The following is a 16,709-nucleotide window of genomic DNA, read 5'->3' as shown; positions in this document are numbered from 1 at the left end:
TTTCAGTGTTTCCTATGAGCCAGGCACTGTTCTAAGACCTCTGCATGGGTTAAGTCATTTAAAGCTCACAAAAGCTCTTTGTGTCAAGTTCCTTTTTTATTCCTAATCTTCGGATGAGGAAAATGAGTCCCACAGACAGCAAATCTGCAGAGTGAAGGAGTCTAACTTGGGCAGTCTCCCTCCAAAGTTCTAATCATTACCTTGTACTCCTAGGAAATTTTTGGAAGAAACTACCAAATTGGTTGTGGGGCTTTGTTAGAAGGAGAAATCAAGGATTGCCTTTAGACTTGGATAACTGCATTGATAACGTTGTAAAAGGAATTCGGAGAATGACGGACTTGTTTTGGAGAAGCTGACTTTCAGGCACCCACTGAACATCTAAGGAGAGATGTCGAATAGGCAGTTGGCACATTGGCAACTGAAGGGAGACTGTCTTATTCACATTTAAGTTCTCAGCACCTGGACTGTTAGTAGGTGCTTAATAAGTGTACATTCAATGCCTGGAAATTTGGAAGTCATCAGAAGTCATCTACTGTAAGAGTAGATGTGATCACCCAAGGAAAGAATATAATGTAAGAGGAGAAATGGATAAATGATAGATTCTGAGAAAGAACCAACATACATATAAGATCAGCCACAAGGGTAATCATTCAACACATTTTAAATTCTCCATCTATATAATATGGAAAGCAATACTTCTTCCCTTGTTATGACATAGTGGTGAGGAAGGGAGAGTGACAGGATTAGGAAACAGAAAACTATCAACAATGATCAAAATTATCAACACTTAGTTATAATATGCATCTAATCTGTTATAAGAAAATGCCCAGCAAGACTTCTTTCTAAATAAAATGATGACTTGGACAAGTGAAGAACATGGAGGAGGGGAGAAGGATATAGGCTTGCGGGCCAATATAAACCCATACCAGGCTCTGCCTATCAGACAAGGCATGACTTCAATCCCACCCCTGTCAGACTTTTCCTGCCCACTTCACTCACTGATGGGCCTTGTACAGACACAGCACCCCTGCAAATGTACTCTAGCTGGGTTCATTTCAAAGAAAGCAGGACTACTTCAAATCCATATTTACCTGTGAAAATCCCAAAACAATGATTACTGGGATACCAGAATTTAGGGGGAAATGAGGATTATAGAAATATTTTTTTAAAAGGAGGGTTTGTATTATTTTTAATAATGTTTACTATTCATTCACTGATAAAAAGGTGAAATAGTAATGAATTTCTCCTATAGACACATATTTAGTGGTGTTCCCACCAATATCATACATCCTTGGACATTTGATTTTATTATTCCTAAGCAGGTAATGTCTCTTACCATTATTTGTTTTTTGTTTTGAGGTTTTGCTTTATTTCCAGAAAGGCTGATTTATTGGAAGCTCTTCTGACATCATTTTTCAGACTGCCTGGCAGTCTTGGCACCACGGATGGGAGTCCTCCTGTGACTGTGGAGGACAGGGGTATGGATCTCTGCACACCAGGGCTCATTTTCCTACGCTCCTGTGGATGGCAGCTGAGGTCCTGATGGAATAGGACTTGATGGCCCCAGGCATTCCACCACTCAAGAAGCTCAAGGCATCGCTGCTCATGGCTCCTCTGAAGACCAGCCTGGCCAGCCTCCTGCCACCTCCACCAGCAGAGTTCAGCACAGAGATGTTCACAGTTCCCACACCATCTCCCGCCAACTGCTCTCCTCACCCTCCAGCCACTTGTGGTAGGTGGGGATCTCAATGTTGAGGGCCATCTTGACATCCATGAGCTCCTGGTACTCTCCGAGCTGCCATGCCATGTCCTGCTTGGCTTGCCACAGGGCGGCCTCCAGCTTCTCCTACTTGGCACGTGCATCCTTAAGTGCCAGCTTCCCATGTTCTTCAGCCTCAGCAATGGCAGCCTCCAACTGAGCACACTAGTTCTTACTGCTGTCGATCTCAGCCTGAAGCCTCTGAATGGCATGGTTCATCTCTGCAATCTCAGTGGGGTAGTCCAGGGGTCGTCTTCATGTTTCCCAGCCTGGACCTGAGGGTCTCAAACTTGATCTGGTACCAGGCCTGAGTCTCAGCTTGGCTGTATTTGGCCATCTCTTGGTCTGGCCCCTGACCTCAATGATGATGCCATCCAGGTCCAGGGAGTGGCTGTTGTCCATGGACAGCACCATGGACATGTCCGAGATCTGGGACTGCAGCTCTGCCAACTCCATCTCATAGAAGGTCTTGAAGAAGTTGATCTCATTAGTCAGGGCATCTACCTTGGCCTCCAAATTCACCTTGTTCATGCAGGCAGCATCTGTGTCCTTTTTTAGCAGCAGAAACTCATCCTCAGCAGCCGGCGGATGATTAATTTCATCTTGGTACTTGTTCTTGAAGTCTTCCACAACGCCCTGCATGTTCTGCAGCTCCACCTCCAGGCAGCCCCCAGCTAGCTGCAGCAACTCAAGCTGCCTCTACAGGCCACCAACGTGGGCTTCAAAGATGCCTGGGGGGGTGGGAGGTCAGTTCCTCTTGGCTGACTTCTGCTTCTGCAGCAGGGCCCGCTTGGTCTCCAGCAATTTGTTCTGCTGCTTTAGAAACCGCACCTTATGGATGAAGGAGGGAGTTGGTGTTGAGGGTCTTGATCTGCTCGTGCTCCTCCTGGTGCATCTGCTGGATGGAGGGTTCGATATCCACCTGCAGTGAAGCCAGCAGGTTCTGATTGATGGTGACCTTGTGGATGCTAATGCCCACTGGGCCTGCGTAGGGAAAGCACAGGACCACGCATGGCCGGGAGGCACTCAGGCTGTAGAGGCTACTGCTGCTGAAGCCACTGGGGTGTACAGAGCTCAGGCACACCTGGGTGCCCCACCCTGGAAAGGCAGTGGAGCCGGAACTAAAGGCCCAGGATCTTAAGTGAATGGACACACTGGCTAGACCGGGCTGGACTGAGCAGGCGCAAGGGAGCCGAATTCCCTTACCATCATTTGTAATAGGTTAGCCTGATACAGAGTTGCCAGATATACTAAATAAAATACAAGACGCCCAGTTAAATTTGAAATTAAGATAAATAATAAATACTTTTTAGTACAAGTATGTCCCAAACATTACATGGCTTGAAATATACCTATAAGTAGACATCTTGTATTTTATTTGAATCTAGACTAATAGCAATGATCTATTCTTTTTGTAGGATTCATAACATGAATGTGTCTCAGAGATCTGAAGGCCTCTGGTGCTGCACATAGGAGAGTTCTATCCTTGCTGGTTAGAGACCAGCTCTGCTCAGGTGGGTAGAAGCTAGGTGGCTGGTTTACATATAAGATGCAGCCTGGTTCCCTGGTCCTCCATGCTCACTTTTCTTCTGAGCTCCCAAACCTACCAGGCAAGCCCAAAACTCCAGCAAAGAAATACCTTGGCCAACTTGAACATGAATCTGAGGGCAATAACAACACCTTTTTTACATTTTTATTTCATGCTGAACTCCCCTCTTCTAATAGCTTTCTTTGCCTTTATTTTCTCTTTAGCTTCAATGCTGTCTTTGAGACTTCCCTGAACTGGTGAAAAGCTTTCTAACTGTGGAACCAGCAGGGTGGCTAGAAGCCGGTCCTGTTCTCAGTCCATAGACAGACAAAACTCTGCTTCTCACTACACCCAGAGGAAGCAAGGGGACCATCTTTCAAGCCATTGTAATCATCCATGCATGAACTGTGTATTGCTCTAAAACATTTGCAGAAGTATCCAAGTGTCTGTTCACCCCTTCTCAAGTTCTGCCAACAATTACTACTGATCACCTTATCTTACTACCAAGGCAAAACCAAACCCCACGTCATGGAAAGGTACTGGTGCTGGAACCATGTCTCTTTGCTTAGTGACAAGCAAAGACATAGTAATTATGGTTGTTTTTTAAACACTTAAGGCTTACAGCACCAGGCTGTGTATCTTCACTAAACATAAAAAGCCTGGTATTTGCCCCTTGTGTTGGGTGGCATTATCAGGGTGCTCTTTAGTTCTTAATGCTTTTTATAGAGAAAATTTTAAAATACTCTTTTCCCCTTCCATTCTCTACACTTCATATGGTTCCTTCCATTCCTTGTTCTTTGATTTTACCATATCTGTAAAGCCAAATCACATTCTTACAACTTTCCAGGATGGTCTCAAGGACTCAGTTCTCAATGGCTAGTAAAACAATTCATTCTTACACCTGTTGACCATGTATCAACACCAAATCTATGCTAGGTGTTTCATATCATATCAGCATTTTATAATGCATATAGGACAGAAAACTCCTATGTGCAAGGTACTGAACAAAAACAGTTAACACTTTACAGAACAAAATTAAAAATACGTTATTGTACAAAAAATAAAAAAGGCAATAAATGTTCATGGAAGTTTAAGGTCAGTTTTATAAGCTCAGACAACCACTAAGTTGATAACCTTGATACAGATGAAAGAGGGAAATGTGTTTTCTCTTCTCCCTGGAGAGGAAAATGCATTATCTTCTCTTCACAACTTTCAGGCACCTGACAGCTGAACTTGGCCTTCGGCCAGTGAGTGACTCACTGACTCAGTTATTGCCACGGTAATGAAAGGGTCTTTTGCTCCATCAGTTGCAAGTTTTTGCAAGACGTTAGACAGAGCAGTTTAGAAATATCAGTAGACACCATCCTTCTCAGTAAGGCAGCCCAGTAAGGTCCTGGGATTCTGTGGTGGATCACACTTGGTCACTTCAGAGTCATTCGAAGAAGCAGTGTGGAGAGCTCCAGGCTCCAAGACTCCCAAGCCAGGCTGAGAAGAGCTGCCCAGAGAATGGCTTTGGCTCCACTGGAACATTCATCCAGGTAGGAGGGAATGTGGAGAGACAGCACAGGGGAGCTCCATGGCATAAATCTCCATTTTGGCAAAAACTTTAATTAATTATGCCGTTTCAGTTAAATCATTTAGCCTTTCTGAGCCTCCCTTCTCCCCCCTCAGGTGGTAACAAAGATTCTGAACCACAACCTCTCAGTTGATCTCAGGCATAAGTAACATAATCAAAAGATGTTCAGGGCGCCTGGGTGGCTCAGTTGGTTAAGCAACTGCCTTCGGCTCAGGTCATGATCCTGGAGTCCTGGGATCGAGTCCCACATCGGGCTCCCTGCTCAGCAGGGAGTCTGCTTCTCCCTCTGACCCTCTTCCCTCTTGTGCTATCTCTCATTCTCTCTCAAATAAATAAAATCTTTAAAAAAAAAAAAGATGTTCAGGAAAACATAAAATGAGAGCATGAAACTATTCAGCCTTCATTTTCCCTGCCATTATGTCCCTAAGACCACATCAAATCCAAAGCCGACACTTGCTCCAGAAGACTTTTCTCTCCACAAAATTTCTGGGAACAGATTAATGCCAGGTCAAAGAGGAGGTGAAGCATTTAGGATATATATTGATAGGATACATAGATATGGGTTTTTTCTTTTGCCTTCCTTTTATCTTTTTATTTTGGTTTCTTACTGATATGACCTTAAACTACATGATTTTTTTTCACCTCCTTGGTCTCCGTTTCAATATATGTAATATAAGGAATCTCCATTTGAATGCCCGATGGGCTTCTCAAGGCTAATTCTCCTGAACCAAGTTCTCCAAACTATCCACTACCAAAGGCATCCGTAACTCCATGCTGTCATGGCTCATCCACTTGGGGTCACCCTTGACTCGCTCTCTTATACCACACATCCAATTCATTAACAAATCCTATTGGCTCTACCTCTAAAACATCCACAATCCAACCATGCTTCCCACTCTCACAGACCTTTCTGGGCTGAGTTGCTATCACCTCTCCCTGAAGAACTGAATCATCTCTAATTGCTCTTTCTGTTTCCCCCTTGTGTGTCCCCCTTCCCCAGTCCAGTAGCCAGAAGGATTTTCCTAAACCCTGTGTATCTCTGCCTGAAGATCCTGAAGGCCAAGTATGAGACAAAGGCTTCTGTGTACATAAAGTATGAGACAAAGTCTTCTTTGTCCCAGCGTGCAAGTGGAAGGAACAGGCATTAAAATAGGAAAGGAGGTAGAGTCAATAAAAGTGTAACTCAACCAGCTGATGCTTTGTCCCAAGAGGAACTTGTAAGGGGCACCATGAATACCTCTCAGAGCCATGTACCTGGGAGAAGGGAAGAAGCATTGGCTTCTGTCTCCCAGTGATCAAGGGTGCTCCAAGGGCCTGTTGTCTACCCGCCCACCCCCACAATGGTATATGTGTGAGTCTGAGGGAATGTCTCATACAAGAGGTGTAGAGGAGCCCAGGGAGGACACTAAGTATATGACACAAACTCACAGTAGGGCACTTGTAAAATTCAAGGTGGAAATGATTGCTGCCTTTATGGCTAGAATAAGGAGCAAGATTCAGCCTGAAAGATCATTTCATACTGCTACTCTGTTCATAACCACCCAATAGCTTCCCATCTTCTCCAGGATAAATCCAAAGTCTTCACCATTACCCATACCAGTTTTCCCACTGTGCCTTGAAGACCTATATACATGTCCCATTTCAAGGTCTTTGATCTTACACCTCCTCCCTGTCCCCACTTGAAACACGCTGCTCAAACACCACCTCATCAGTGAGGGCTTCCCTGATATGATCTTGCATAGAAAGTCCTAAGGAATCCACTCAAAAACTATTTTAAAAGTTAGGGTAGTAGACCAATATTCAAAAATCAATTGTATTTCTTTACATTAGCAATGAACAATTCAAAAATTAAATTAAGAAAACAATTCCATTCACTATAGCATCAAAAACAATAACATACTTGGGAATAGATGTAATAAAAGAAATGCAAGACTTGTACACTGAAAACTATGAAATATCATTGAAAAAAATTAAAGTAAGACCTAAATAAATGGAAACACATTCCACTGTTTATGGATTAGAAGACTTAATATTATTAATTAATTTAAAGACTCAAGGCAATCTTATCAAAATCCCAGCTACATTTTTTTCAAAAGTTCACAAGTTGATTATAATATTAATATAGAAATGCAAGGAGTATAATACTAAGCAAAATAAGTCAGTCAGAAAAAGACAAATACCATCTGATTTCACTCATATGTAGAATTTACGAAGCAAAACAAACAAGCAAAGAAAAAAAAAAAGAGAGAGACAAACCAGGAAACAGACTCTTAACTATAGAGAACAAAGTGATGATTACCAGATGGGAGCTGGGGGGAGTAGGAATAGGTGATAGGGATTAAAGAGTACACTAATCATGATGAGCACTGAGTAATTTACAGAATTGCTGAATCTCCATATTGTACACCTGAAACTAACATAACACTGTTTGTTAACAATATTGGAATTAAAATTAAAAACTTCATAAAAAATAAATTAAAATAAAATCACTTATATTTTAATAAAAAAAAAAACAAAGAAATGCAAGTACCCAGAATAACCAAAACAATCTTAGAAAAGAAGAACAAAATTCAAAGACTCACACTTCCTTATTTGAAGACATAAAGCAACAATGATCAGGACAGTATGGTACTGGCATAAGGATAGAGATATAGATCAATGGAATAGAATTGAGAGTCCAGAAATAAATTCAGAGATTGATGACCAATTGATTTTCGACAATGGTGCCAAGAATATTCAATGGGGAAAGAGTAGTCATTTTTGAAACTACTGGATATCCATGCAAAAAAGAATGAAGTTGGACCCCTATATCACACCATAAATTAAAAATTAACTCAGAGTGGGTGACAGACTAAATGTAAGAGCTAAAGCTAAAAAAGTCTTGAAAGAAAACATAGAAATAAATCTTTATGACCTAGGATTAGGCAGTAGTTTTTTAGATACAGTACCAAAAGCACTAACAGCAGAAGAAAAATAAATTGGGCTTCATCAAAATTAAAAATTTTTTGCTTCAAAGGATACTATCAACATTGACATTGGTACAATCTATAGAGCTTATATAGAGATGGCAACCAACAGAATGGGAGAAAGTGTAACATATCTGATAAGGAACTTGTATTCAGAATATATAAAAAAAACTCGTACAAATCAATAATTCAAAAGTTATGATATTGTACTAAAGTTATATACAATGTGACATACAACATATAACCTATTTATAAAATGTACAAAAGACTTGAACTGACATTTCTTCAAAGAAGATACACAAATGGGCAACATGTACACAAAAAATCTGCTCAATCTCACTAGTCATTAGGGTTATCAAATCAAAACCACAATGAGATATCATTTCACACTTACTAGGATTGCTATGATCTAAAAAAACAGACAATAACAAATGTTTGCAAGGATGTAAAAAAAACCTGCAATCTTCATATATTGCTGGTGGGAAAGTATAAGTGGTGTAGCCATTGGAAAATGGCTTGTTTTGGAAAACATTTCCTCAAAATTCTAAACATATGACCCAACAACTTCAATCCTAGGAATATGTCAAAGAATCATGAAAACACATAACCACACAAAAATCTGTGCACTAATTTTCATAGCAGCATTGTTCATGATTACAAAAAAAGTAGAAACAACCCAAGTGTGTATCAACAGATGAATGGATAAACAATATGTGGTACATCCATACAATGGAATGTTATCCAGCTTTAAAAAGGAATGAAGTACTGATGCATGCTACAATATCAATGAACCTTGAAAACATCTAGCCAACTTCAAGAAACCAGGCACAAAAGACCATACTGTGTAATTCCATTTACATAAAACGTTCACAATAGGGAAATTCAGACAAAAAGAAAGATTAGTGGTAGCCCTAGGCTGGGAGAGGAATAAGGGATGGAAAATGACTGCTTAATGAGTAAGGAGTTTGTGAGTGATGAAAATGCTCTAAAATTAAATAGTGGTGATGGTTGCACAACTCTTTGAATCACCTAAAAATGACTGAATTGTACACTTTAAATTTTATAAATTGTGAATTAAATTTTATAATATGTGAATATCTCAATAAAGCATATATCTCAATAAAGCTGTTATTAAAAAATAGTGACAATATGAAATGCTTGCAAGGATGCAGAGAAACTGGATCTCTCACACATTGCTGCTGAGAATATAAAATACTACAGTTATCCTGGAAGAGAGACTAATAGTTTCTTTAAAAATCTCAGGAACAAACTGAGGGTTGCTGGAGTGGTCGGGGGTGGGAGGGATGGGGTGGCTGGGTGATAGACATTGGGGAAGATATGTGCTACGGTGAGCGCTGTGAATTGTGTAAGACTGTTGAATCACAGATCTGTACTTCTGAAACAAATAACGCAACATATTTTAAGAAAAAAAAAAAGAAAAAGAAGAAGATAGCAGGAGAGGAAGAATGAAGGGGAGTAAGTCAGAGGGGGAGATGAACCAGGAGAGATGATGGACTCTGAAAAACAAACTGAGGTTTCTAGAGGGGAGGAGGGTAGGGGATGGGTTAGCCTGGTGATGGGTATTAAAGAGGGCACATTCTGCATGGAGCACTGGGTGTTATGAACAAACAATGAATCATGGAACACTACACCAAAACAAATTATGTAATATATGGTGATTAACATAACAATAAAAAAGTTGAAAAAAAAACTAAATATATACTTATACCATTCAGCAATCACATAGCTAGGCATTTATTTCACAGAATGAAAACTTAACATCCACACAAATATCTACACAATGATTGTTCCTACAGTTTTATTTGTATTAACCAGAAACTGGAAAGAGCCAAAATGTCTGACAAAGGATGAATAATTGAACAAACTGAAACCATGAAATATTACTCAGCAATAAAAAGGAATGAATATTTGATACACATAACAACTTATGTGGATCTTAACAACATTATGCTGAGTGAAAAAATGCCAGTTTCAAAAATTCGTATACCATATAATTCCAATTACAAAACATTCTTTAAATGACAAAATTATAGACATGGAGAACAAATTAATGGTTGCCAGTGGTTAGGGATGGAGAGGGGGTAGGAGGAAGATGTGACTATAAAGGAGTAGCACCAGGGAGAGCTTTTTGGTGATGAGATCATTCCATGCCTTGAGTAAGTTGGTGTTTACATGAATCTACAACTATGATAAACTGACATAGAACTATACATACAAACACACACACACTGTACCATCAATGTCAATTTCCTAATTATAATATTGTATTAAAGTTATATAAGATATAACCACTGGGAGAAAGCAGGTAAGGGTACATGGCATTGTTACCTCTGTGTACTATCTTTGCAACTTCTTATGAATCTATAATTATTTCAAAATAAAAGTTAAAAAAATAACGAAAAACTCACAAAACACTGTTCTAGAGGCTCCATAAAAAGTCACTTTATAAATGTTCCAGAAAAGGAAAACTTGATAAATTGGACTTCAGCAAATGAAAATCTTTGGCTCTGCAAAAGACCCTGCCAAGAGAACAAAAAGACTAGCTATAGACTAGAAAATATTTGCAAACAACATATCCAACAAAGGACTAATATCTATAATACATAAATAATTCTCAAAACTCAAAAGTAAAAAAAAAATTAAAAAGTAAACAAAAAATATGCACAAACATTTCATTGAAGAGGAAATATATATATATATTATGAACACATAAAAAAGATGTTCAACATCATTAGGGAAATGCAAATTAAAACCACAATGACATATCACTATGCATATATCAGAATTATTAAAATAAAGAATTGTAATATCAAATGCTGGCGAGGATGTGAAGAAACTGCATTACTCATACGTTGCTGGTGGGAATGTAAAATGATATAGCCACTCTGGAAAACAGTTTAACAATTTCCTTTCAAAACTAAAAATGAACTGGGATGACTGGGTGGCCAGTGGGTTAAGTACCTGACTCTTGGTTTCAGCTCAGGTCATGACCTCAGGGTCGTGAGCCTGAGCCCTGTGATGAGCTCCCCGCTGGGCATGGAGCCTGCTTAAGATTCTCTTTCTCTCACCCTCTGCCCCTCCTCCCAACCCCCACTCATGAACATGTGCACACACTCTCTCACTCTCAAAAAAAAAAAAGCTAAAAATGAATTTACAACTTAGAAATTGCACTCTTGAGTATGTATCCTAGAATCAAAACTTATTTTCATGAAGAAACTTGTACAGCTTTCTTCATAATATCTAAAACCTGCCAACTACCACCACCAACAGATGAATGGATAAATAAACTATGGTACATATATACCATGGAATACTACTCGGCAATTAAGAGGAACAACTATTGACATAGCAACTTAGATGAAAGTCAAGGAAATTCTGAGTGAAAAAAATCATACTGCATGATTACATTTACACACTCATGAATTAACATAAATATAGCAATGGAGAACAGATGAGTGGTTGCCAGGGATTAGGGATTCAAGGAAGAGGTGTGAAGGGAGCTATAAAGGAAGATCACAAGAAAGTCTTGATAGAATCTCGATTCTACTCCTGGTTACATGGAGATACACATGTGATAAAATTATACAGATATACACAACCACACAGATGCATGCATGCCCAAATGATACTTATGTAATTGCTGAAATCAGGATAAGTTCTATAGATTATGCCAATGTCAATTTCCTCGTATTGATATTACAGTTACACAGTATATTAACACATGGAGAGGCTAGTTGAGGGGTACCTAGAACCTCCCTGTACATTTGTTTGTACCTTTTGGTAAGTATACAATTATTTAAAAAGTTTTATGAAATAAATCAAATAAAATAAATACAAATAAAAAATTTTTAAAAAGAAAACCAACTTCTCTCCCCAACCCCCATCTATATTTCCTACTCTTCTCACAAAAAAGAAACTGAAGAGTTACTTCTTCAAATTTTAAATAGCGAACAATAGAGGTCTATTTTTCTTTGCTTACAGACTTCTGTTTAGGTTAAATTATACATTAAATGAAAACATTCTACTAATATATTAATAGGGAAAAAATAGGTCTATAAAATCATGTGGCCCAAATTAAAATGTCTAAATTTTATATAATCAAAGCACAACATCAAACTGTTAGACAAAGTTTTTAGTATTTTTTTAAGAGAGATTACATGGCAATCAACTGCTTCATTAGCTTTAATACTACCTACATTTAAATGTTTACATACTAGTTCCCAGTTTAAGTTTAACCAATTGTACACAATTCAAATATGCTTTCTTGGATTTCAAAACTCTCCAAATATAAAGACCATTTTCCCCCACTGGATGTACACAGTGAGTTAAGACTTCAGAAAAATCTCCTCCTTCCCTTAGATAAAAGAAGTTAGGTATCTGCTTGGATTCAACTCCAACTTGGATAATTAAGGAAACATTGATGATCTATAGAATGTATTACAGAAAAAAATCTGGTAGAAAACTCAGAAGGAAAAATATGCTGAGCTGAAGGAACTCTCCAAGAATGGGTATTTGACTCTAAAAACAGGGCTAGTGAGAGAAGAACAGGAAAAGTCCAAGCTGCAAAATAAATCAGGATAATGCAATAGGAATAAAGATCCTTTAGGCTCTGAGTGAATTATAAACATGAGTATAGAATTCCCTAAAAGGGCTATGAAAATGAATCATGAAAGGAAGACGGTCTGGAAGTGTCGCTATTTGCAAATCTCCCCTGGGTATTTTAATTTCCTTCACATGAGCATTAGCACAAATCTTCCTAAGTCAGTAGTCTGTGCTCTCATTTATTCAGCACAATTAATTCTGCCTCATCTTCTCAAGCTGTCATTTCCTGATGAGTGTTTCATACTCTTCTTTGTTTTCTATTCCCCTTCCTTAACCTAGGGGTTTCAAATCACTGTTACTGTATTCCCTGTGTGGAGAGAGAGCCCTTTCACAGCAGATCCTTAAAGAAAATCAAATCCTACCCAAACCTATTCATGGCATCTTTACAACCCCCCCCCCCCCACACACACACACCTGGGGTTGAGCCTGGACGGAAGGTGAAAGCTCCAGAGACCATACTTTTAGTTTACAGCCCTCCCAGGACAGAGCGGCCCCCAGGAACATGGAACTGAAGCCAGCTTCCACATCTTCCACTTCAAAGACTAAGAACGAGGGCCACCACCTTTCTTCTCTAGGATCCTACCTCTCTTCATAAGAAATTTCACATGGGAAAAATCAAGGCTCCATCCCCCGCTCCCACATTTTCAGTGGGAACCACCCTCAGTAAGCTGTCCCTACCTTTACTGTGACAAGGAAAAAAATATAGGTTAATTTATGATAGCCTCCCTGGCCCCCAGTTAATTCCTCTCAATGAATGTATAAAGATCTTCATGTAAAAGATGTTCAGAGCATTATTTGCCCTCTTCACTTCTACTGAGTGACATCAACCTTTAGTTTCTGGACTTAGTATCTGAGTAGTGAATACACGATATCTAAAAAAGGACTATGAATTCAGAAATTTCTAAGTTAATTTGTATTTTATTCACCATAGCAGCATAAAATACTTATAAAATATCATTTAATTCATGTGTGAAGCCTATTATTTATTTAGTTCACAGCCAATATGTGACATATCCCTGGGCTGATGGATCCCCTTCAATAGTTCTCCATCCCATTCTCAGGTTGGAAAACACTGTTCTGGGGAATGTTCCTGAAGCAATGACTTGAAAACTGTTTCCCATGGCAGGAACACACTAGGCTGGGATTTTAAAAGCATGGCCATGGATAATGCAAGTGAAATTTAAAATACCATGAAAAGAAAACACAATGTACAAGTGATTTGGAAGCTTCACTGAGCTATCCTGGGGTATCATTCATGAGCACCAACTAAATTGCAGTGCCAGACAGGCATGAACATGGGAGACCCTCATGTCAAGGGAAGTTTTTTCCAGCTCCTGGGGAGAATCTTGTGTCACAATACTGCTTTCAGTCTCACTCACTGTTTCTCTTTTTCTGCTTCATTTTTGATGTTTTGTTTCTGGGTGAGTTTGCACTGGCCACCATTTTTTTCTGACTTTCATCGGAAGCCTGGCTTTGATTATATGGTCCAACAATCTGGTCTCTTTGAATTGAAGACGACAGAGAATCTGGTTTCAGTTCAATGGAAGATGAAAAGAAATCTTGTCTCTTCATATTTCTTTGTCTTAAGGATTCCGACATCTCCTTGCTGTCTCTCTGTGTTTTGTCTTGTTTATGCACCATTATGAGTTGAAATCACTTAAGAAGAAAAACAGTGTTATTCCCACTAGAATGGAGAGTAACCTATGAATTGAGGAACAGCCAACCTGTGTGGCTTTGGGATCCGTTGTGTATTCCTGGTCATCTTGTTACCCAGCCACAACCTACCAGTGAGTTTTGCAGACCCATGCAGTAGTTATAGAATGGAGGCTACTAGTCCTCTCTCTATGTGTGTGTAAATGAATGTTGTCTGTTCCCTGCTTCACAAAAGTAGAGGAATTAGCCTTTTTAAGTGGTTTATGAAATTTTCATGGTTATATTTCCCTGCCTAATAGAACCTAGACACAATAAATGCTCTCTTTATATAAATAAATAAAGTTTATGAATAACTGCAGTTCTTTCTATACCTGTGTCCAGTAATAGTACTTGTGCTCACCTTCTGTCAAAAATTTAAAAAATTAATTGGACATAAAAATCTGTAATGAGTACACACTATAGGATATATAATTCAATCCAATATATCCCCATCTGAAAGAAAATGCACACAAAGATTTAAATTAATGAAACTGGTTTTGTGTGGCTTTGAAAACAGACAGCTCTGACCCCTGAAAGAGCTTTGTGTAGTTTGTACAATTTTGAAAACTGTGTAAATCAGCCAGAATGTGAGTTGGAATGGGCAAAGCAGGATCGCTGCTGGCTTAATTCATGTCTGGTGCTTTACAGCCTCTAGAGAAAATAGAAGGGTTCTGAGTACAGTAACCTCCCTTACCCATGGGGGATACATTCCAAGACTCCCAGCGGTAATCTGAAACCTCAGACAGTACTGAACCTTATACAGACTACATTTTTTCCTATATGTACATGCCTAAGATAAAGTTTAATTTGTGAATTAGGCACAGTAAGAGATGAAAACAATAATAAAATAGAGCAATTATAACAATATATTGTATAAAAGTTATATGGTCTCTCAAAATATCTTATTGTACTATATTCACCCCTCTCATAATGATATGAGATGACAAAATGCCTACGTGATGAATGAAGGGAGGTGAATGATGCAGGCATTGGGACCTAGTGTTAAGCTACTATTACTGATCTTGTTTCGGACAATGAGTCAGAAGGAAGATCATCTGCTTCCTGACTGAGGTCAACCTCAGGTAACAGAAACCACAGAAAGTGGAAGGGCAGGCTGGGGGTTACTGGACACCACTTTTTCTCTTGTCACTCAAAAAAAAAAAATAATAATTCCATAGAAGTACCCAAAAGAGCCAAGTCAAAATATAAAGAAAAATAAACCTTAGAGTTCATCCCTTAGCTTCGCTCACAGTCTGACGGAACAAGCACCACAGAAAGCAGCTTACAATAAAAGAAAAACCCAGTTATAAACTCTAGCTTGCCCAGGAGTTGATAAGATGCTTCAGTTGTACAAGTGGGAAGTGTTTCCTGAGCAAACATACCGTTTTAGCTTGCCTACCTCCAGTGAAAAGTAATAAAGTAGGTTATCAATTCTTTAAAATTTATCAGCCCTCCTGTTTTGATTGGTTTATAAAGACTAATAAGTGTACATACATTTAAAGTAAAAGAAATCAAGAATTTCCAGAAAATAAACAATTACTTGAACTTCTAATGCTTTAAATCAGCTGGTCTTTTGAGAAAGCTTCAGACACTCACTGAAACAGTATCTCTAGTAAAAAATAAATAAATAAATAAATAAATAAATAAATAAATAAATAAATAAGTGGTGGGGGAGGGCAGGGCAATTTAAATTAAATTATTGCCCTTGGTTGCTAAGTTCCAAGATAAGAGGCAAATAAATACAACTGGTTAGAGAAAAATAATTCTAAGAAAACTTCAGTACTTTTAAGCAAAAGTTAGTTTTTAAATTTGTATATAAGTATAAAATGAAGTTCAGACAATATTGCTAATCAAGGTGAATCCTTGACAAAATAAACTTTTCCCAGCATGAAAAATGTTACCATAATAATCTACTTTATAAAAAACTTGGTTTTATTTTCCCCTGAAAATCTAACCATTTTAAGCTATCCAAATTCTCTAGAATAATTTTATGGGTCAGGTAAATCTCATTTCCACAAAATATTTAGAATTACAGAAAATAAAAATGATAAATTCTAAATTAGAATAAACGATGTATTTAAAAGGATTAGTCTTACGAATCTGTTCCAAAAATTTAAATGGCACCCCTCCTGTAAACCATAATACCAACAGGAACTGTGCTTTACTGTACTGCATAAATATAAATAATTTCCAAAATCCTCAGTTTACTAGGAGATATTTGACTAACATTGAATTGAGAAGTTTTTGGTTACTTGCACAATCCTTTAAAAATTTAAATTCATAGAAATAAAGAGAATGCAAAAACACCAAGCACAGTTTATATACATGGCTCTTTTTATACATTAGAGAAGCTATCAGTTAACAGGTGGACACAGTTGTGCAGATACCTTGGGGGCATATTAGCATATGTGTTTCTTTTTCCTACCTCAAGAAGGGTGAAAGGGATGTAGGTGACTACAGGCAAATGCATACTACAAGCGCACAGGAGTCACAGACGTCCAAACCGGAGCTCTGTCAGTCTGTAAGCAGCTTGTGTTCACCAACTGTTCTCAGCGACCGGTTTCC

The 16,709-nt window shown here is 38.5% G+C and overlaps 1 pseudogene; it reads right to left on the bottom strand.

The window, feature by feature from the left end:
* Positions 1-1,502: 1,502 nt before the first annotated feature.
* On the bottom strand, positions 1,503-14,051 carry LOC112825128 (keratin, type II cytoskeletal 7 pseudogene; annotated as a pseudogene).
* Positions 14,052-16,709: the final 2,658 nt, after the last annotated feature.

The sequence above is a fragment of the Callorhinus ursinus genome, unplaced genomic scaffold (assembly GCF_003265705.2).
Source record: "Callorhinus ursinus isolate GAN/ISIS: 27379988/994484 unplaced genomic scaffold, GSC_fseal_2.0 scaffold12, whole genome shotgun sequence".
In the NCBI taxonomy this organism is placed as follows: Eukaryota; Metazoa; Chordata; class Mammalia; order Carnivora; family Otariidae; genus Callorhinus; species Callorhinus ursinus.
The sequence above is the reverse complement of the archived record's forward strand: the minus strand, read 5'-3'. Positions and strand labels throughout refer to the sequence as shown.